We start from the raw sequence: 22029 nt of genomic DNA on the forward strand, positions 1-22029 counted from the left end.
GATGGCAACTCCTTTGGTGGGTATGAAGTTGGTCAGGTAATAATTAGCTGTGGTGCCCTAGGGTAGAAAAGTGGAGCGTCCCCTAAGTACCACCCTCTTCTGGATGTTTAGGCTACAAAGTCAGGGAAGTCTTAGTGCCCACCCTTAGGGATACCACAGTCTTCTGGGGAAGACAAACAGCAATCTCTGAGTCTCGCCTGAGTAATGAGGACTGTGGTCAGGTCTACCCAGGAGTGCAGTAGGACCATGGAGGAGGGATGTGTAAACAATGCTGCCGGCAGGACTCCGTGCTTAAAGGTATTATTTTATGTTTTCCATTCCCTTTGTATCAGTACAAGTCAAAAAATGTTCATTCAGTCTCTACTGTTTGCCAGGCATTGTGGAGACAAGATATAGCTGCTGTATGTAAGGGGCCTGAAGACTAACAGCGAAAGTTATTGAAATTTTCTTTAAAAACATGACACACTGTATGTAAAAATTTACAATTAGGGAGCCTGGGCCTTATATTAGAGGCCTAATGATTTTTGAGTGTTCTAGATGGACTGGTGGTCCTAGCTCAATTGTAATATTTATTCAATACTTTGATTTCCACCATAAAACAGCTTTGTCCTCCTGAAAAAGAACCATCTCAAGAAATATAAGTGAAAGGACCATTACAGGATACAGAAGGAATAGCCCTGCAACTGCGGAAGGAGTACTGGACAGGGGATGTTATGTAGGTGGGAAGAAATGCTAAAAAGAGCTTTATTTCAAAATATCCCCTCCCTCTTCCGAAGCCCTCTTCTGCTCATGCCCTTCCCCCTTGGGAGCTTCTTCAAGAAAGAAGTTCACACCACCTCCAGCATGTGTTACAGCCTGTTTCTTTGCATTGCGTCTTTTCTGGCTGTCCTCCCCTCATGCCACCTTCCTTGCGTCCTGCATCCCCCAGCAGATGCCCACGCGGGATCCTGAGTGAAGAGGACTTCTGATTACTACAAATGACATCTTGGGGTTTTTAGTAGTTCCAGCTCTCTCAGCTAGGATGTAACTAATGCATGAAATGTTAATACTCCTTAAAAAGAACATATGTTACAATCTCAGTGCCTTGTCAGACACGCTCTAATCTGTTAGCAGTTTTAGACCTGACAAAAGCTGGTCTCTTCGCCGTGTGTCTGTCTCCGTACTGTTCCCCATTCTGTGTCCTGGGCAAGTTCAAAGCATGATGATGACATTAAATAGCACATATCTCGGTTTTGTTAGCCAGCTCTAAACTGCTTTATACGAATGCACTAACTGATTTCACTGTATGGAATTCAGTATGCCGTGTGGGTGTGTTTCAGTTCCCCTGATACATTCATTTTATTCCGCTCCATTTTCTCCCCCTCTCTTTATTGACCTGATGCATCCAGATCTATAATGGGGGGGAGGGGGGGACTGACTGACTCAGAGAGTAGGGGATTGCAATGTAGTGATTTCACGCTCAGTTGTTGGCTAACAAGGCACCATAGTTTTTATTTAGTGAGGCCCAGTGGCAGGAGATGAAGAATTGTGTAGGGTCCAGCTGCTGCGGTTACGGAGCAGACAGCTTAAAGGGCTTCAGGGTTCCAAGTGTGAGGGGAATTGTCTCTTCTCAGCAGGTAAGGGACAGAGCTAGATAGAGTCAGTTGTGTTCAGGATGCTGACTGGCCTGGCCAATTCATAAACCCAAAAAATTATAACATTCTCCAGTTGAGAGGAAATGGGAGAAGACATTTAGTGGCACACTTAACCCTTTTAATGCCATACATGGAAGGCCTCCTGCTTACTGCTTGTTTACAGGAAGACATTTTGTGTTTAAAGCATTTTGTTTTGTTTTGTTTTAAAGATTTATTTATTTGAGAGAGAGAGAGAGTGGGAGGAGGGACAGAGGAAGAGGGAGAGAGAATACTTAAGCCAGTGAGTAGGGAGTCTGACCTGGGGCTCGATCCCAGGACCCTGAAATCATGACCTGAGCTAAAATCGAGAGTTGGCTATTTAACCAACTGAGCCACCCAGGTGCCCCTGAAGCATTTATTTAAATCTAATACCTCTTCCTAAGTTTCCTTTTAATTCAAAATATATTAGATTGACTAATTATCTAATGAAATGTAGTCAGTCAATCCATTTACTTTTACTGCTCTTTAATGAAATACTGTAATATATTTACATTCTTTTTCAGAGAATTGGTGATTTATTTTACATGTTCATCAAAAAACTAGAAATGCTTGGGGCACCTGGGTGGCTCAGTCAGTTAAGCATCTGCCTTCAGCTCAGGTCATGATCCCAGAGTCCTGGGATAGAGAACCATATGGGGCTCCCTGCTCAGCGGGGAATCTGCTTCTCCCTCTCCCTCTGCCCCTCCCCATTCCCCTCATGCTTTCTCTCACTCTCTCCCCTCCCCCCTCAAATAAATAAATAAAATCTTTTAAAAAAAGAATAAAAACCCAGAAAAGCTTAATGTTTATGTGCTGTGTGGGTGTGTGTTTTAATTTTTGGTAAGTCAAATGGCCTAGTAAATTTGGCCTTTCCTCCATACATGAAATGAAAAGTAGTTTACTAAGTCAATAAAGGTTCTGAAGAGGAATGCAAAGGATAGTATTTATCCTATTAAGAAAACTGTTTTCAAGTGTGTTAAAATTACTGGTAATATGCTAAGTCCAAGTGAATCAGTGAAGGACCTCTGCTTGATAAAATGAGCCCTCTTCTTGTTTCTATGTATACTTAAAGATAATCTAATTGTATCTCTTTAAAGAGTATTAGAATTTAGATTTTGATGCAGCTATGTCTTTCCGGACAGTAATCCAAATAGATTTCAGCATAATAAACATAAGATTCATATTTCTTGATTATTTGCCTCATTAATGCATAAAGTATTTTTTAAATTTTGTTTATGTGGAAAAACTCTCCACTAAAGGACAGAGATGTCACTACTAATATTTGCTATTTAATGTCTGCAATGTCCAGAGGATTGTATGTTCCCATAAAGCAGGCATAATTTATTCTTAAAACTGGAGTTCCCTTGTGGAAACGAGTCCATTGGCCTCTGCCCCTGCCCTTACCCTCTCCTTGCCCGACCAGGTCTTCAGGCTGTGTCATACAGTGGGACAAAGAATTCAAATTCTCAGTGCTAAAGTGAATCTGACTTGCTAACAGTTACACGTCCAATGGGAGCCTCCTCATTGCCAGCGTCCATTTGTTTCACATCATATCCCTGATACAGAATGGCCCTATTAAAAATGGTTCCTTGTTATTCAAATCCAGATAACTATGGATTTCATCATGCTCTCATTCACACCAAACATTGTCTTTAACTGTAAAAGCCCAAGAGAACATGATATAAAGTGGGGGGACTGACTTCCCCTAACTTTAGAGTTCTGGTGGTATTCCATTTAAAACTGTACCTTTTTTATTTCCTGATTTTTATTTCTCTGGTTGATTTCTTACCAATTCTATTTTAATAATGTTTGCCATACTTTTACAATGTAAATAAAAACTAGTTTGGAATGGCTTTCCTCTTGTACTTCTTCATTTGGTCCCAAAGGACACTTTTGTTCATTATCCCATAGATGAAGAATGATTCCCTTTTTTTCCTGCATATTCTCCCTTTAATCTAGGTTCATGCTTAAATGGATGACAAAATCCAACAATAGTTAAATGTCTACATTATATGGTCCCTAGGATGGAAAGATGAGTCTCCGTTTTGCCCAGTTATGATGTAATGTTATGGCCTATTGAGCTCAAAGAGAGAAGTGAATAGTCTAAAGAAATGGCAATTAAGGCCAACATGAAATGAAGGAACTCTTAGAGCATGCAGGCTCAGTTGGAGTTATACCCATGTATTATATAAAACCAAGCCTGAGTATTCAAGATTATGGTATTCTGAAACACAACCAGTGGCTTGATTGGCTACATTAACCAATCAGACTTTCCTCGTGTGGTTACAACTTCTCCAAAGTTCCGCAGAAAAATTATAGCTCGCCATATATAGATCACTTATTCATACAGTGTTATGTTTTGTGAATCATGGTATGATCTTTCAGTCTCCACAGATACATAGCAACTTTAATTCAGAATACAGTGGGGAAAAGTAACAATTGGAATTGCCATCTGAGAATTTACACAATGAGTGAAAATTATTTTTTCCTTCTCCTCCTCCCACCCATTTTATCACTAAATCTCTAGATAGGAACAGTCTTCTGATACAAGAAATCAGTAGGACATGTAAGACTTATATTACATTTTCAGGTTAACTTTTATGCATCTCTCAGGCATCTGGCAAAGCTAACTGGAGATAGGACTTATTTTTTACCTTCAACAATTTCATTCATGGAGATTTTAATCATTTTTGGTGCTGGTGTTATACTCCAGGTATAAGTCATGTGGAAGTTGCTTCCAGTATTTTCCTCAAACAACTTGTATTTATTTTAGATACAGATTTACCTATTTCCACTAATCTGCAATTCAGTCAACAAATGTTTATTGAGTAACTACTATGTGCTATGTGCTGGGCCAATAAAACTTAGTTACCTATTTTTCCTGCACTCAAGGAACTGACAACAGAAGAAACATATATGTAAATATATCACTTGAATTTAGGTAAGAAGTACTGTAGCCTGAGTGTGAAGAATGTGATGCAGGAGATGCAGAGAATAGCAACTAAGACCAGCATGTAAATAATAAAACTACATTACTAAATGGGGGAAACATTACTACCACTTGCCAGTTTGTGGATGGTAATGATGACTTTTTGTAATAACAAAAGGCCTACAGATTGAATACCATTATCCGCACATGGTAAAACTAGAAAGAAATACCAAATATTTATAAATAAATCCATATTCTTATCCAGTGGAGGATTGATGCATCTGCATTGGTGAGAAGTGAGTGACCAGGAGGCCCTGCTCTGTCCCTTCACCAACTACAGAGCTAATGGGGGATGGGAAGGGAAGCCTCCGGAAAAGACCAATCTAATTGGGGTCATTCTCCTAGAAAGACAGAGGTTGGGATTCAAGAATCAAGAAGCTTTAGACCGGGCAGCCCCGGTGGCATAGAGGTTTAGCGCCGCCTACAGCCCAGGGCGTGATCCTGGAGATCCGGGATCAAGTCCCACATCGGGCTCCCTGCATGGAGCCTGCTTCTCCCTCTGCCTGTGTCTCTGCCTCTCTCTCTCCCGCTCTGTATCTCTCATGAGTAAATAAAATAAAATCTTTTTTTTTTAAAGCTTTAGACAAAGGGGCTTGCTTTGAAGTATGGAAACTTTCTACCTAATGTAATGGATAGTAAGTATTATTGCCTTTGAGCAAAGAAATGACACTGTAGAAGTAGTGAGATATGAATATAATTTTTTAAATAACATTTATCATGGGAAGGATCTCTGATTACAATGTTCATATATTGATTATAGAATTTTGGAAAAGCATGAAAATAAATCCCTTAGAGTCCCAATACCTCAAAACAATTTTGGTTAACATTTAGGTATATTTGGAGTTTTGTTTTGTTTTTCTTTTTTTTTTTTTTTGACAAAATTGGATTCATACTGTATGTAACTATCATAACCTGCTTTTTTTCCCACTGAGTAAAACTTAAACATTTTCCCATGTCACCAAATATTCTTCTGCAATGTCTTTCTTAATGGTCTATATTCCCCTGTATGAATGTGCCACAATTCTATTTAAGCAACCACTGAACATTAAAGTTGTTTCCAATTTTAAACTATTGTAAATCATGTTACAGTGAAGATCCCTGTATATAAATCTTCCCATATACAACTAATTATTTCCTTAGGATAAATTTCCGGAAATTTTAACTCAAATTTTGAGTCCATAGGTGTGGATAATTGAGGTTGCTAATACATATTGCCACATTTAAAACACCTTTAGAAAAATAAAGTGGATGTAGTGTGCAACATGGCTTGGATGAGATTCTGTGAGAAGCATTTCAACATAGTGGTGAAGAACTCTAGGATTAGACAGCTTTGGTTCAGATCCTGGTTCTCCTTGCTGTGTGACCTCAGATAAATTCATCTCTATACATAGCTGCTTCCTGGGTAATGAGAAAATTCATATGAAGCATTCAGAACAATACTTGGCACTTGATAGTTGGCACTACTGAGTTGTTGTTAGTATTATTATGGTAATAATTTAGGCCAGAAGTGGTGAAAGCCTAGATTCAGTTAATGAGAGGAAAAAATAGAGAAATCTTTGATGAATCAGTAGGACTGATCATCTGATGGCTATATTGGCCAAGGGAGAGAAAAGAAGTTAAAAAAAAAAAAAAAAAAGAGTCAAAAGATTTTAAGCCTGGGGAGTAAATCTCTTAGTGATGGTGGTGGCTCTCTGACCATACTCAAGTTGACATGGTAGCAGAGGGACACAGACTGGTATCAATAGGTTGCAGAGTGGGGATGAGGAAGGCCATTTCACTTTGGGAATGATCAGCAGTGACCTGGTGACATAGAAATGGATGGACCCCCAGGAGAGAGCAAGGCTCAGGACCCCGGACTGCAGGAGGTGAGTAGAGATGGAACAGAGGAAGGCAGACAGAACAATCAACAGAGACCTAGAAGACTGCAGAAGTAGATGGAGAATCAAATTGTGGGAGCCATGGGAAAATGTCACAAGGGAGAGGGTACTCAGCAGTGCCAAAATAGCAGAGTTCAGAGATGATGGGGAGTAAAAACCATCCCTAATTCTAGCTAATAAATTGAAAGCACGACAGTTTGAATTTACTTTGTGTATTCTGATGGCTCTTTTGTTGACTTTTCCTTCTGGCATCTGAAAACTTTCCTTGTGAATTTTAGTCCCTGTGCTCTCATGGTCATTTTTAAGCACTACTTACAATTCTTCTTTGCTCTGTTAGTTACATTGTAAGAAAACTCGCAAAGCAGTTAGTCTTCCAGCTTGCCCTCTAACAGATCTTTGTTTCTCATTCATTTCATCTTCAGCACAGTTGCCTAAACATTTGGTTCATGTAACCATTAAAAACGCATGAACAAAAATGCTGTAAAATAAACAAGACTGCGATATTTTATGCAGTAATCACTTGCCAAGTCTCCCCTTTGAAACCAAAGCCATTTTTGTGTCATTGAAGAATAGTAGAATGATTCGTAAGCAAGATTTCTGTTAGGTTTATGTATTAAAACAGATGAAATCATTTTAAGTAAAATGTTAAAAGCATTTACTTTCTAATTCAGACTAAGCTTGATTCAAAAAATATTCATCATTCATCCAAAATTAAAAAAAAAAAAAAAACTTGCATTTTGACCCCCAATTCATTCACTGTGTAAACCTGGAAAGACTTTTTCAGATATAAAAACTCAGTCATTAATGTAAATCATTTCTTATTTCATTCCACTTCGTGCAAGTTGTTTCCCATATCATTTCGCTCTTATTACATTTTAAGTCTTGGCTGATTGACACTCACTTATCACCTTCTAACTTTATAACTCGGGATCCCTGGGTGGCGCAGCGGTTTGGCGCCTGCCTTTGGCCCAGGGCGCGATCCTGGAGACCCCGGATCGAATCCCACGTCAGGCTCCCGGTGCATGGAGCCTGCTTCTCCCTCTGCCTATGTCTCTGCCTCTCTCTCTCTCTCTATGTGACTATCATAAATAAATAAAATTTAAAAAAAAAAAAAATTTAAAAAAAAAAAAAAAAAAAAAAAAAAAAAAAAAAATAACTTTATAACTCTTACTGGAATTTGCTACCAGACCTTTCCTTACCAGTTACCTGCCTATTGGTATTCCCACCACCTTTAAAGTACATTTTATTTTGATTTGGTTTTGTATTTAATTTGAAATATACTTTTACTTTTAGGCCTAGTCTACCTGACTTTGCACTAAATCATCTTGAGGTTGATTTTTCCCCAAAACATGTGTTTGGGTAATTTTTAAATCTCTTTGTTAGATTCAGCTTAAACTGGTATTTTTTCTCCTGTTTTCTATTATTTCTTGGGTGCCCAGCAAAGAACTGAGCCCAGATGGATTCTTTATAACGGCTGTTTGACAACGATTTAAAGGAGGGAGTGAGGAGATCCTTTTTTTTTTCTCTTGCCTACAGCTGCTCTCAATATGGCTCATCACGACTGAAAGGAAATGAATAAAGATGAGTTATCCGAACTGAAAATCAGCCACAGAGCAGAAGCAATTCATACTCCCCAATCCGTCCACAAATCCAGTAGGGAAAAGGAAGTCATTGCCATCGTTTATTTATTCATATATTTTTAATGGTGGCAGGATTACTTTTTAAATCTTGTACCTTTGAGTAGTGGCCATTTGGAGCATTTGTGAAAGGCCATATGGTTTCAAATGAGATTTCCATCACATTCTGTGCATTTGAAACTATTTATACAGAATTGAGCTCTTGGCATGCCGAGCGCTTGGAGCATGAGCAGACCCATGAAAACGCCGTAGACAAAACTAGAGAATATGCAAATAAATAGCAGTTAAGGAAATGTTAGTGGTTTAACATGCCATTTTTGGATCGGCCTTCATTTGGATGATACAACCTATATTTTATTTTAAGCAGCTATCATTTCCATATTTTGTGCATTACATGTCTCCAGTGATTAATTTCTACCCTAGTGACTTAGGTATCTTAAGTGCTCAAAAACATTTCAAACAGGGAAACGTGTAGACAGAGAATTTTGAATGGGGGTCCAGCCTAGGATGGAGGAGGATGTTCATAGGAGAAATTGCTGTGTCACATGTTTCATGTTTTCTGTATGAGAAGAAAAGTTGTATAAAGTATGAAAGGCAATTTCTCGCTAAAAAGATCTCATGTCCCCTGAAATTTGGGGATAGGAGCACCTAAACTCTGGCTACAGTTGGCTTTGATGCATGACAAGCAACGGGCTCACTATAGCATGTTCTTCAGAAGCCACATGGTGCTTCTCATTGTACTTTAGATTCATACAGACCTGGGTTCAAATTGCAGCAGCATCATTTCTCACTGTGTATCCAGGGGCAAGTCCCTAAAACGTTCAGAGGCTTGTTTTCTTTACTTCCTAGTAAGGATAGCAACGTTGATCTCACAAAGGTGTTGTTTCCAACAACAGAAGAGAGAGAGGAGAGAGGAGAGATGTCAAGTACTTGTTCATGGAGAGAGGAGAGATGTCAAGTACTTCCTATTACCTGGGAGGCCTCAAGCATTGTGGCATGGCCATTAGGAGTTCTGGTTTCAGGGGCACTTGAAGCTCACTGTAGCTCAGTGATTGAGCATCTGTCTTTGGCTCAGGGCGTGATCATGGGATCCTGGGATCCAGTCCTGCATCAAGTTCCCCGAAGGGAGCCTGCTTCTCCCTCTGCCTGTGTCTCTGCATCTCTCTCTGTGTCTCTCATGAATAAATGAATAAAATCTTAAAAAAAAAAAAAAAGAAGAAGAAGAAGAAGGAGTTCTGGTTTCAGAGTCAACTCTCCAGGTTCTGATGTTGACTGTGGCCTTGAGAACAGAGCCCCCACTTCCTCATCTAGACAGCTATAGTAACCATAGTCCCATTTCTTGAAGAGTGGCTGAGATGATCCACCTAAGCACTTAGAATAGTCCTTGCCTGGTTCAGGGAAAGTGCTCAACACTCCCTTATGCTGACCTCAAGCAGGCCATGAAGAAACAATAAGTGGTGGCTACTGTCCTTGTCATCCAAAAATAATTCAGTGTGGAGTCCCACCTCACCATGAGCACTCTTGGTTAGACTGCCTGGCTCATCCCTCTGGAGTTCATGACAGCCACAGCAGCATCTGGTCTGGCACTTACCATCTGTGATGCTACTATTTTTTTCCAAAGCCATGATGAGGTCCACAGCTCCCAAGAAACATCCTGTTTCTCTCACGATAGCCATTTGCCAAACATAGAAGTTTTTGACATCACAGTTAGGCATGGCACATCCAGACTTGTTACATTGGAACTGTGGAATTGGCCACAACTTGCATTTTAATTTCCATTAATAGGGAACATTCTCTAATTCCTGAGTGGTATTCTCTGCAAAGTAATGTGTCCTTTCCAAGATAAGTTACATTATATCAAAAATTGCTGTAGGAAAGGAGGACCATGAGAGGCCATTCCAGGGTAGGTATATATTGTGAGTGATTGTGCTGCCCTGTCAGAGATAAAGAACTGACAGGCAAAGGGTTAACATCTTTCTCCAGCTTAGATATAGTCAGGTCATGAGGTGTGGGGCGGAGTGGGAGGGAGGGAGGTATTTAATGTGCTGGCTATCTTGAAGCAACTCAGAAAAATTACATTCTTAAACTTCAAGACTCCAAAAGAGAATAGAAATTGTATTACATTTTCAATGATGTGCCTTTCCCAGAAAGACAAAAACTTTTAATATCTGTAAACACTTTCTTTAATACCCAACAAATGTGATATGCCGCTAATAGAAAAAAAATGCCCATTTCAATTGTATGCTTTGTGGTAATAGAACAATACAGAGTTGATATTGCAGTAACTAGGCTCTAAAAGTACCCTTCTAATGAAAAACAGCACTGTTTGGGCAAATATTTTCTGGCATCTTTATATTTCCCTTAACTGGAAACAGAGAAAATGTTGGCTGGGTGTCATGACCACAGGATACTGTGTTTTCTAACTAAAAACAAATTGTAAGGACAGTGCTGCCAAGAAAAAACTGAAGGTGGTTGGAAGGTATGAGATGGGCTCCTTCTGGGGTTCCTATCTGATAGCATCCCCGCTGTAGATTGGGTTTGCTGACTGAGCCGTACCACGTGGTAATGCTAGTGTCTGCTGCTTCTTTCTCAGGTGTAGTCACTTACTGCCTTTCTGCCTCTTCTGTTCGTCCCTCAGTGGTGAGCAAGAGAGCATTCTGTAGAGATGAATAACTCGGCATCATTAGAATCTTGAACACTTGGAAACTTGGAAAGATCTAGAATCTAAAACAGATCTAATTATCAATTACCCATAGGGCAGTGATTCAAAGCCCAAATTATCTAAAGATGTGTCCCAACTTTGCTGTCTATACGCGTGGGAGTAGATGCCAGGCAGGAGCAAGGAAAGTGAAACCGCCTCGTGGGTTGAAGAGCATGGTGGCCTCAAGCAGAGAGGGAAGGAAACAAATTTGGATGTAAGTCTGAGTTGTGCAGGAGTGGGCGGAGGGGAGCACAAATCCAGAAGACAGGCAGTGGAATCAAAATTGGAGTTACCAGCTTAGAGCAGAAGGTTCCCAATTCAACTTGATGGGTAAAGTCTGGAATATGCCTATGGTGGTGCTTATAGGACACCTGTAACTTCAGTCACAGGTGGTGAGGGAGCTGTGGAAACAGAGCAATAGGTCAGATGCACTCCTGGCTCCTCTCTAGTTTTGAGCTTTTTGGCCATATACTTGTTTTTGAATGCATGAGTTTACAGTATTTAACAGCTAGGATCAAAATGAGTCTCAAGAAGCCTAACTTTTGTCTGAAGAAATAATGATTAAAGGTTACATTTAGAAATGAGATCCACCTTGGTTGGCAGAATGAGATGGTGCCAAGATTCCGCTTAAAAAAAAACAAAAAACAAAAAGCAAAAACAAAAAACCCTGCATTACATTATCCAGGATGGAGAAAATGAAAATAGCAAAAAAGCAGAAGATAATAGGGAAGAAAGAGCCATCTGGGTGGCATAAGACCATGTGCTCTTGGCTTTGCCTTCCCCAAATCTTCAGCAGATTCCACTAACAGTGTCTATTGTAAGCTGAATTTCAATGTACAGGTCCTGGCAGGTGGAAGAGTGCTGGACCCCAGGGCTATGGCAGCATGAGCATCACCCCTGTCCCCAGAATTTATAGAAATCTTGGGGATTATGGACTTTTATGGGCTGAGGAATTGCATTTTTACCGAGATCTAAAGAGCAGAAAAGCTTTCAGCCACCATCCGGGTAGTATACATATAAAGGTGTGTTATGACAGGGGTGGGAAACGAATTCACATATGAAACCTGTGGCCATAAATGCTTATGGGGAAATGTTTAGTTCAACAGATGACTGAAACCTATAGCCCACATTAGTTTCTGGTTATCCATTCATTTTACTTGTCCAGGTTTATAGGGAATCAAATATTTACCATATACTGTATATATTTTTAAAGACTTTCTTTATTTCAACCCCCTTTTATTATACCCCGTACTGGCTATTTCCTTTTTCATTTTCTTCATTATAGTGTATTTGTCAACTCCACTTATATACAGGGATGTTAATGGGTTTTTAGACTACAACGTATCATGACACAATAAGGCAGTTATCCTGATAGGTCTTACATAACAAATCCATACTTCTTTGTTTTATAATCCTATCATAAACATTAAGTATTTATTTACTTAAGTAAAGTATTTGAATTTACAATTCATTTGTCATTTGATTGAGGGCAGTTTAGAAATTTATATATAATACAAAGGATAAATTACTGTCTGCAGAGTCCCTAACCCACAGGGATTCAAGTCTTGTCGAGCAGGTTGACGGAGGCCCACATAAACCGTGGAAAGACAAGTCCAATCAATGTCAATATCCTGAAAGGGGAGACCCTGCTCTTGGCTGGGCCACTTGTAATGGAGGCAGCATTTGATCTGAATCTAGACCTGTTGGTAGGATTATGGATGTTGTCAGTTAGAAAAGAATAGATGGGCAGAGAGGGTTCAGGCAGGAGCTGCCCCAGCGCAGAATCGATCCAAGGATGGCCAGGATACACACAAGGCAGATGGCTACATGGTGGGTTTCTTAGAAAGAGTGGAAGATAATGCTGAAAAACTGAATTTACTTCTTTTAGAAATCAAGACATTTGCTGTATAATTTACAGTTAACCTGACTGGTGAGGTTTCCTGAAATGCAAGATTTATTGCTCAGAGCAGTGCATCTTTCTGCAATACCAGAGCACGGTGAGAAATAACTTTGTATTTTGATTCACGGTAACGGCTCAAGCTATTTTTTGTGATGGACTAATCCTAAAACAGCTGTGGAGCAAAGGTACCAAAATCAAACTTTTACAACGAGTCAGTCAACCTCTTCATTATTTTAATTATATACTCTCCTATTAATAAATCCTTACCATTACTGTTTCAGAGCAGCTTGAAGCAGACAGAAGAACCCAAATGAGCCTAAGATGGCTTTTAAAATCTAATATATGATTTGAAAGTAAGTAGTTAAACCGAATATTAAAACAACGAAGCTATAGATACTGCTAAGTCTTCTTGGCTTTTCCCCTCATAACCAGAACATAATAAATAAAATATGGGTCTCAGTTGTTTAAACTTGTGTATCAGTAATTTCTAATAACAGTTCAAAAACGGCATGCCAACATGAAATGTAACTGCATTTTTATATAGCATTGAAGTAAAAAATCTTCACTGAAGTTGAGAAGCAAATTAGCCATTCTGCCTTCTCCAAGCTTGATACTTAAGAAAGATTAGCTTTTCTCATGGTATCTGAAATGTTTGTTATTTTTTTAAAAACTCGTGAAAGAGAGGCACATAAAAGAGAACAGTCACTGCCTTCTTTGGCAGGCAAGTGGCATTAGCGTGGACAGACTTGCTGGAAAACCCTCAATGGAGGACGTTATAACACATGGAAACATTAGATTATATATATCCTGACAAAATGGTCTTTCTTGCCAAAGAGCATCTTCTTAAAAGAATCCAACAAAAACATCCAAGTTCAGGTTTTCAAAAGCTTCTGTTCAAATCCCACAGTCCTGAGTTGACTTCATTCATTCAGTTACTACATACGTATTTATTTATGGCCCCATGTATGTATAAGAAATTGTCCTGGGAAAAAAAAAAAGAAATTGTACTGGGTGCAGTGTTCTCTTCTAGCACCCATTTGTCTAAAAATACATATTTGCATTAATAAGTACCTTTTTGGGGTTTTTTTTAAATTAAAATTTCTTCTCCATGCTGTCCTAGCAATCATTTAAGCTTTATGTTGAAGGGAAGTGATTTTATTGTCATTTCAGTGATACCTTGACATTCTCTTCCCTCCGAGGAACGGCTCATGGAAGAGGCAGGAAGACTTTTTGGAGAGGAAAGGAAAGGGAGGAGGCAGGACAGCGAGGAGTCCAAACTGGAGAGTAGCCCCATGAAAGCACCAGTTGAAAAGCAAATGGGAAGGATGAATGGGAGCAGGTTACCGTGAACTGGGCTGAGAGGGAGGAAGAGGAAGGAGCCAGAGACCAGGGCACCAGTATGCCTAGGCTAGAGACAGCAAAAGCCCTAGGGTCAGCCTGCCAGGGTCAAATCCCAGCCTGACCACTTACAGACTCCGTAACCTGGAGAAGCTGCTTACCCTCTCCACGCCTCTGGTTCCTCGTAATGGTTCCATGAAATGGGCAAGAAAATCGTGATAATAATTACTATACCTCACAGGGTTGTCATGACAATTAAAAGGAGTTAATACATGGAAAGTACTTAGAATAATGTCAGGCATGTGGTAAGTGATCTATAAATTTAAGCCATTATTATGGTTAGAGGCCCTCCTAGAGAAGAGACACGTAGTCCAAGAGGACAGCCTTAGTTTGGACTTGTAGCGGTGCCAAAGCCGCTCCAGATTTCCTTCTCTGGGAAATGTTGTACGTACAATAACACAAATTTGTGTTTAGAATACCTACATAGGGGCACCTGGGTTGCTTGGTCAGTTAAGTGTCAGACTCTTGAATTCAGCTCAGGTTGTGATCTCAGGGGTCCTGGGATCAAGCCCCGCATCAGAGTCCCTGCTCAGTGAAGAGTCTACTTGTCCCTCTCCCTCTCCCCCTCCCTCCACTCTTGCTCTTTCTCAAATAAATAAAATCTTTAAAAAAAATAGTTACACAATTGTTCATCAATTATCATTTCTGTTTTCAAAAAAAAAAAAAAAAAAACAAATGGATCTGTATGTTCCTAAAAGTAACACCTGTGGGATTCATGCACACTGCTCCCACTAGTGACAATCTCCCCCTGACAACAAGGTAGTCAAATTGTATCAGATGTGCTGTACAAGCCTGTAGCCAATTAAAGCAAGTGAAGAAGATCTTCTTGCTATAATGTAATTATATTGCCTTCTTGGGTCCTTGAAATTGTTCTTCATGCCCACCCCATGTCCTGCTGGTCTAGACAGTCTTGAATAAATTGGTAGAAGGAGATGTCTAGGTTCTTTAGAAGAGCGCAAGGTTTTATGAAGCTGCGGTGAGTTAGCAATGTAAGTATTCCTCATAATAGGCCGAGGGTTTAAAATTGAGGAGTTTAGGCCCAAGAGGAAAATAACACCGTGGTTATTCTGAATTATCGAGGAATGAAGTGGTTCATATAAGGAATAACTTAGATAAATGGAGTTTGCGACTTTAGGTGCACAGACTAGTTGCTATTGTAATCATTTTGGATAAGAACATGCATAAGGAATTCATTAAGGTTTTGAGATCCAAAAGCATGGGCCTGAGTCTTGCAAGTAACACTTAAGTTGCGTGATCATATTGTATTTATGTTGTCTAAGTGTTAGTTTCCTCATTTGAGAAATGGCAATATTAAGAACCTCTACATCATAGGGATGCTATAGGGATGGATTTCAGGAAGTGCAGATAGCATACAACATTATCTGCATAGAAGGGTGTTGGAAACACACTAAATGTCCAGTAAGAGGTGAATGGTTGAATCAGTTACGGTTTAGCCATATGATGTCCATTAGCTTCACAAGCCATTCCTTCACTGATGTGAAAGTAATTATAGCCAACCGAGATCCAAAACTATGAGGAAGTCTTAACTTTGTGGAGTAGAAATAACAATTATCATAACTAGTATTTATACAATGCTTAGATGCCAGATCCTATATAAGTCTTGCACTTAGAACTACTTATTAAATCCCCAGAAAAACCCTAAAGGAGAGGTACTGTTGTTACTTATACTCATTTTACACATGAAGCTACTAGAGCAAAGTAAGATTAAAAAACATGCCAGGCAGGTAAGCGGCCAGACCAGAGTCAGGGTAAAGGAATTGGGGGATTTGTATGCAGTTAGAAAATTGAGTGGACTCCATATATCCCCTCCAAGTCTCATCTGTGATTTCCTAGACAAATGTTGAAAGGCTGGGCTATGTTGCCGCTGAATCAAACCCACCATTATTGCAATGTAGACATGATAGCTGACCCAAAATATGGATGGAAACTGCCATACTTGGAATGGAAAGCCCTTCTCATATCAGGTCGCTGATTCTGCAAGCCCCAAATCCAATCACAGACCTCTTTCTGCTTGCCCGCTCTACGCTACCTGCTGTTATTGAACACAAACTGTGACGTCCTGAAGGAATCCAAGATAAATTTGTAAAACATCATGTCAGGTCCTTTCTAGTCCCAGTATCCCCCAGTGATCCAACGTTGGGGTCTGAAAAATAGAACAGAACATAGAAGGGAAAGCAACTCCAACTTGCCACAGATACATGTAGAGTGAAAGAGATATTTTTGTTTAAGCGACAGACAGCCGAGAAACAGTTATTTGATCCCTGCTGCTTGAGGGACAGTAGGGAAAGAAAGGTATTTTTGTGATCACTCTTCAGCGTTCCCTGTGCGACTTGGTTCATACAGTCGCAACAAAACCCAAGCTCTAATAACACATTGCCACCGACCACAGATATGTTGCAAGCATTATGCAGAGTAGCAGCTAACATCCAGCTTCCTTTTGATTACTTCCAGGCCTGTGACATTTAGGATGCAGCACATTTCTTCTAACCTCAGAGAACTCACAGAGTCAACAGCATCTAATAATCATGTGCTGACATAGAAACTGTAAGAAATTGGTGTCATTTATCTGTCTTTCATCACATTTACGGTGATAGGGTGAATGAGTACCATATTAGGAGTCCAAAGACATGGGTTTGGGGCTAAATCTAACCTCATCACCAACTAGCTGTGACCTGGAGCATGTCACCTAATCTCCATGAGGCCTCTGGCTCCCTTTCTCTAAAATAAGGATAGAGTTCTGGGTCTCCAGATCTCTAATATTCTGTGCTAAGTCATCAGTGGAATTCTGGCTAATAAGTTTCAAAAAGGAATAATGTTCATCCCATCCCCCGAGTCAAACCAGAAAGCAGGAAAGCCAAGAAAGTGTACATCCCAAGTGCTTGTACATGTTTACCCATCAACTAGGGATGGCTCAAATAGTTCTCAAACTAAGCCAGGCACCCCCTTTTCTGATGGGAGAAATGAAACCATTAACATGCATTTGAACAGTTTAAAGTTAATTGCCTCTGCCTTGTTTTTATTTTTAAAGTTCTCTCTACAGCATCACCATTCTCAATGTTAGTCAGTCATGGCATTATTGAGGAATATAAGCATGAATGTTTTTTATCCATGATTTTAGTGCAGTCTTTATTAAATTTTATTCTGTTGCAGCATGCTTGAAAATGTGTAGGTTTAGTCAACAAGCGCATACTTTCAGAGCAAAATGTGAAAGAGCACTTTTCACTCTTTCCTTCTACTTATGTTTGTTAGTGCCCTTCGCTATTAACTCGACCAAGCCCCACAAACCATCACAAATGAACTGTGTGCCAAATGCCTGTTTCCCTAATCAGGAAGCGATGTGTTACTGACAGCCTTATGTGTTGAATGTCTCAGGTAGAGAGACTTGTGAAACGCATATCTGGATTTCTATACAGATTTTTTTTCACAAAAGTGTAATAAATTCATGTAGTCATATCTTAGGAAAGGAAGTATGTTTGGTAGCTTGAGCCTGCTGCCCATACAGGCCCTGTGTGTCTGCCGTGAAAGACCAAATATCATCCCAGTGGACCTGACCTAGTTGAACATAAATACACCCATTGAGGAGCAACTGGCTTCGGAATTAATAAAATTTATGAATAAATAGGATGGCCTTGCAAAGTGGCTGAACTTGAAGTGCCTCTTAATTAATTTTTTAAAGCAATCTAACAGGTTTTAGCTGCCCTCCTGATGACAAAAATCTATGAAATGAAATTATAGTGTATAGAAGGTGGTTGGATGCCTTTTCATCCGTGTTTTGCAAGATTAGAAAATGAATTTAACCATAAGAGGATCACAATACAGAGCCTTATATTTTTTAATAAGATGTTGATCTAGCCTAGAAGCTGATGGATGGTTGGGGCTGGTTTTACCATTCAAGTAATTTGGCATTTTCCCTATCTGTTTGTAAGGTCTCTGAGTATGTGGGAATGTGTTTGTAAATGCATCTCAATTTCAGCTTTTGTTTTTCATACTCACTGGTTTCTCTGACCTGTCCCAACAACACAGCTCAATCTGCATCTGAAGTGATTACTTATTAAAATTTAGAGAGCTGGGCAGCCTGTGTGCTCCTGGGCCTACTGGTGAAGCTCATTAAAGAATCAATCACCAATGAGGGCATTCATCCACAAGGGCTGGAAAGGAAGCACCCAGATCCTTACTTCACTTGAGAGTATAATTCAGAAAAGAGGAATATTTTTCAGTTCTTGCTCACTGAAGCTCAATTTTGAGAAGTCACCATAAAAGATGAGCCTGAGAATTATAATTGGGTCTTTGGTATAGACAAATTGTACTGTGTCTTTTGATTTTTTTTTAAATCCCCCCTAAAAGGTCACTGTATACAAAGACAATCTCTGAATTTATTGAAGGGAAAGCTACAAAGCTGTTCTATGCAGCTCTGTATATGCCTGTTTGTATTCTATACTCTTTTGTCATCCAGTAACAAACAGACAAAATGGAATTCAATCTAAGAATTTATTTACTGTCTTTTAAAGATCTTCAAGGACTTACTTCCAAACAATGATGAAAAGTATTTCTAATTTAAAAGAAAAGACAAAGACCCACATTTGTTTGATATGGTATCTTCTGCATTCAGGGTGGCGAATGTTTACGAGTACATTCCAGGTTACAGTTCACCTGAGGGAACATGACATGGTGGCCGTTGCTGAATTCACACTAAAGCGAGCAATTCACTTCCCAGCTGATTTCTATCATGTAGACAGGACCATGGCTCCAATGTGAACCTACTCTCAATGCCATGTTGCATTTAGGGCTATTTTCTGGGTAACTAATTCGATCTCAACCTGATGTCTCAGGTTGGCCAAGGGGATGTGACAACATTGCCCCTAGGTAATGGGGCTCTGGACTTCTCTGATGCAAAGAGAAGCAGTATAGTGTGTGAATCCTGGGTCAGCTACTTGGTTGCTTTGCAAAGCATTTAACTTCTTGGGGCATAATATTCTCATCTAAAAAAAGAAATATGGAGAGAATAGTATGTCTCTCACAGATAAGAAATACCATTTTGTAGAAGGTAGTTAGCTTGTTCACACTTTATAAGATTAGAAGATATATTTAGCCCAAAAGAAGATCATCATGAAGAATCTGATATTTTTTGTAAGATGGTGATTGAGCTTCAAAGCTGATAAATGGGGCCACTTTAGATATGGTTATGTGAATTAGATAAATTAACTTTTGTGAAGTGGTTAGAGCGGTGCTTGGCACATAGTAAACCTTTAATTTGTGTTAGCTATTTTTATTAATATAAACTCAGATGTATGCTTATTACCGTCAGGGAAGCCCTTGCAGAAGTCATAATTGGGAAATAAAATATTAACAAAATGTTTAAGCTCTTTAAAATTTCACTTTACCTGTCAGCCATGGTGCTATTCACCTTATATCCATTACCTTGTTAAAGACTACATGATTCCTTGTGGATCATATGTTTTTCCCTGTTAAAAAAGGAATTAAACATATGTATTGAAGGGGTAGGCATTTTCCATTCTTATATGTAGACCAAATAATTCATTAACACAAATTACATTCCCTTTTTAAATACCACACATTTTACCATTCTGCTGCATTCCTTTCAATTTTTTAGAAGTCTTTTCTCATTTAGGAATGTATATTTTTGTTTACGCATTTGGGGAGGTAGATAGCATAGGGATTATTTCCAATTTACAAATGAGGACACTGAAGTTTCATGAAGCTGAGGTGAAGTGACCATCCAAGATCTAAAACAGGTTCATAGTCCAAGACCACAGTCATAACCCACACCTCCACTGGGCCAGGCCTCCACCGCAGCCCCTTTACTGGTTCAGCATCAGCTGAGCAGTCATTTCCAAGAGCTGAATAAAACCACCAGCTTTGCATGATTTCCAAAGCTATTGATTGGGCCCCTATTCTTCGTTCATCTTGTGGCTAATAAATCCATCCATTTAAAGACCAGAAGAATTCAGTGTTCAGCTGTGGTCTGCTACACACATGTCCACTTTCCTTACATTTTCTTTGAACAGAACACAGTAAAATCTATTGTACAGCTCACCGGCGTGATATCGCTTTGATAGACACTGAGTGACCTAATATACACACTCCAGTGTACTCTAATCTGTGGTCTCCCAGCTCCCACTCGGCAGGAATTCTGAGATGTTGATGGAACCCCGTGATTTAACAGAGCAGCCGGGCTGCCCTTTGACCCCTCACACTGGTTCTGACAGCTGCCTGCCATGTGTAGAGAAAACCTCACAGGCTGAACCCCTGTCACAGAGTAAAGGTCCTTGAATAAACATACAAGCATGATCATGCTACCACTCTGGAATTAAACGGTTTTTTTAAACTGAATTTGCAGTGGGGAAATTCTAGAGCTGAAGATCAGTAGCACCCCCAAAGTGCGCCAACTACCTTCTGTCTTTAAAAGCAAAACAAAATAACATCACACAGGAAGCCTTGGTCTTGTCCACACGTATTATTTGAGTTACCCGTCTTTTTCAAATGGATTCAGCCGGTTTGCCATCACCCAGATTTTTGCGCTCCGAAAAGTAACAAGCCTGCCAGAAATGATGAGCAGCGTCTCCTGGGTGAGTTAGGAAACTTGATTTGTTTTTAAGCTATCAATTTAATCCACACTGCCTTTTTACTTTTGTCAGGATATTCTTCAGGTAAAGAATGGAAGGAGGCTTTAGGCATGACTACCATCCTAAATATAAAGTTGGTTAAAAAAAAAAAAAAATCCCCACTCGGCCCAAATAGCATTGTGCTTTATAATTCATTCTTTTTCACATACAGTACCCTGCATTATCATGGCTAATGTTTTCCTGCTGAGCTGCCATCATCTTTTGTCAAGCTGTCAGGGTATTAAATTGATGTACCTTCCACATTTGGATAGAGGTCATTATCCTGTTGCCTGGTTGCATTGCCTCTGCTGAGCAGGTTAACTGCTTGAGGTCTTTCATCTAGATAAATGTTTCGCCAGCACTTTTGCTCTGTGATGACATGAGCTGTTCCTTAGAGGTCAAATAGTGATGTTATGATAAGTTGTTCATTCCCTGTGTGTTCACGGATACGGAAAGGACTGGAGTCAAACTTCATCACAGACCTAACAATAATGATAAATGCTCATTTTGGTATGTTTCTACCCAGAATTTGTGGCTCTTTAAAGCTATGTACATATGTATTATGTTTTATATACAGAGACAATGTTTGCCTCAAGTGTTTGTTTCAGTATCGTGGATGAGTCCACGAAGTGTGCTGGAATTTACCCTTTAGTTCTGATGATGGCAGAAACAAATGATCGTGTGTGTGTGTGTGTGTGTGTGTCTAAAAGATAATATGCATTAGACATTTGCAGGTTTTCTAATATAAACTAACATTTAGAGTAGTTTAAAGACCATGATATTAAAAGCCTTGGTGGATCCCTGGGTGGCGCAGCGGTTTGGCGCCTGCCTTTGGCCCAGGGCGCGATCCTGGAGACCCAGGATCGAGTCCCACGTCGGGCTCCCGGTGCATGGAGCCTGCTTCTCCCTCTGCCTGTGTCTCTGCCTCTCTCTCTCTCTCTCTCTGTGACTATCATAAATAAAAAAAAAAAAAAAAAAAAAGCCTTGGTACTGTCCACATAGGAAGACAGTTTTTAAGTGGAAAGATACAATTAGATCATTTCACTTTAGTAAAACTGGTTTGTTAATCAAAAATAATTTTAGTTGCTTGATCTTGATTTTTTTGAAAGAGAAAGAAAAATAAAGATACTTATTTTAAGGGACAATTGGGGAGGGGTTGTATTTATTTTGTTACAATGAAGAATATACCAAATAAAAAGGAAAAATGATTTTAAATGATTATATTATAACC

General features: G+C 39.5%; 1 protein-coding gene and 1 long non-coding RNA gene across 7 annotated transcripts in view; one reads left to right on the forward strand and one right to left on the reverse strand.

The window, feature by feature from the left end:
- CDK14 (cyclin dependent kinase 14) overlaps positions 1 to 22029 on the forward strand; it is a 722239-nt gene that overhangs the window by 668164 nt on the left and 32046 nt on the right. Inside the window, exon 15 of one of the 6 annotated variants that reach the window (XM_038556757.1) lies at positions 12745 to 12869. The exons of 4 other annotated variants lie outside the window; for them this stretch is intronic. The gene's annotated coding sequence lies outside the window, so the exon portion shown is untranslated. Of the gene's footprint in view, positions 1 to 602; positions 2335 to 12744; positions 12870 to 22029 lie in introns of those variants that run through there. One more of the 6 variants, XM_038556755.1, reaches the window with a different exon arrangement.
- On the reverse strand, positions 10155 to 20308 carry LOC111098748. The gene is made up of 4 exons (XR_005369366.1): positions 20231 to 20308; positions 19594 to 19637; positions 16205 to 16318; positions 10155 to 10812 (listed from the first exon to the last, which is right to left on the reverse strand). It is a non-coding gene; the product is annotated as an uncharacterized LOC111098748 (long non-coding RNA).

The sequence above is a fragment of the Canis lupus genome, chromosome 14 (assembly GCF_011100685.1).
Source record: "Canis lupus familiaris isolate Mischka breed German Shepherd chromosome 14, alternate assembly UU_Cfam_GSD_1.0, whole genome shotgun sequence".
NCBI lineage: Eukaryota > Metazoa > Chordata > Mammalia > Carnivora > Canidae > Canis > Canis lupus.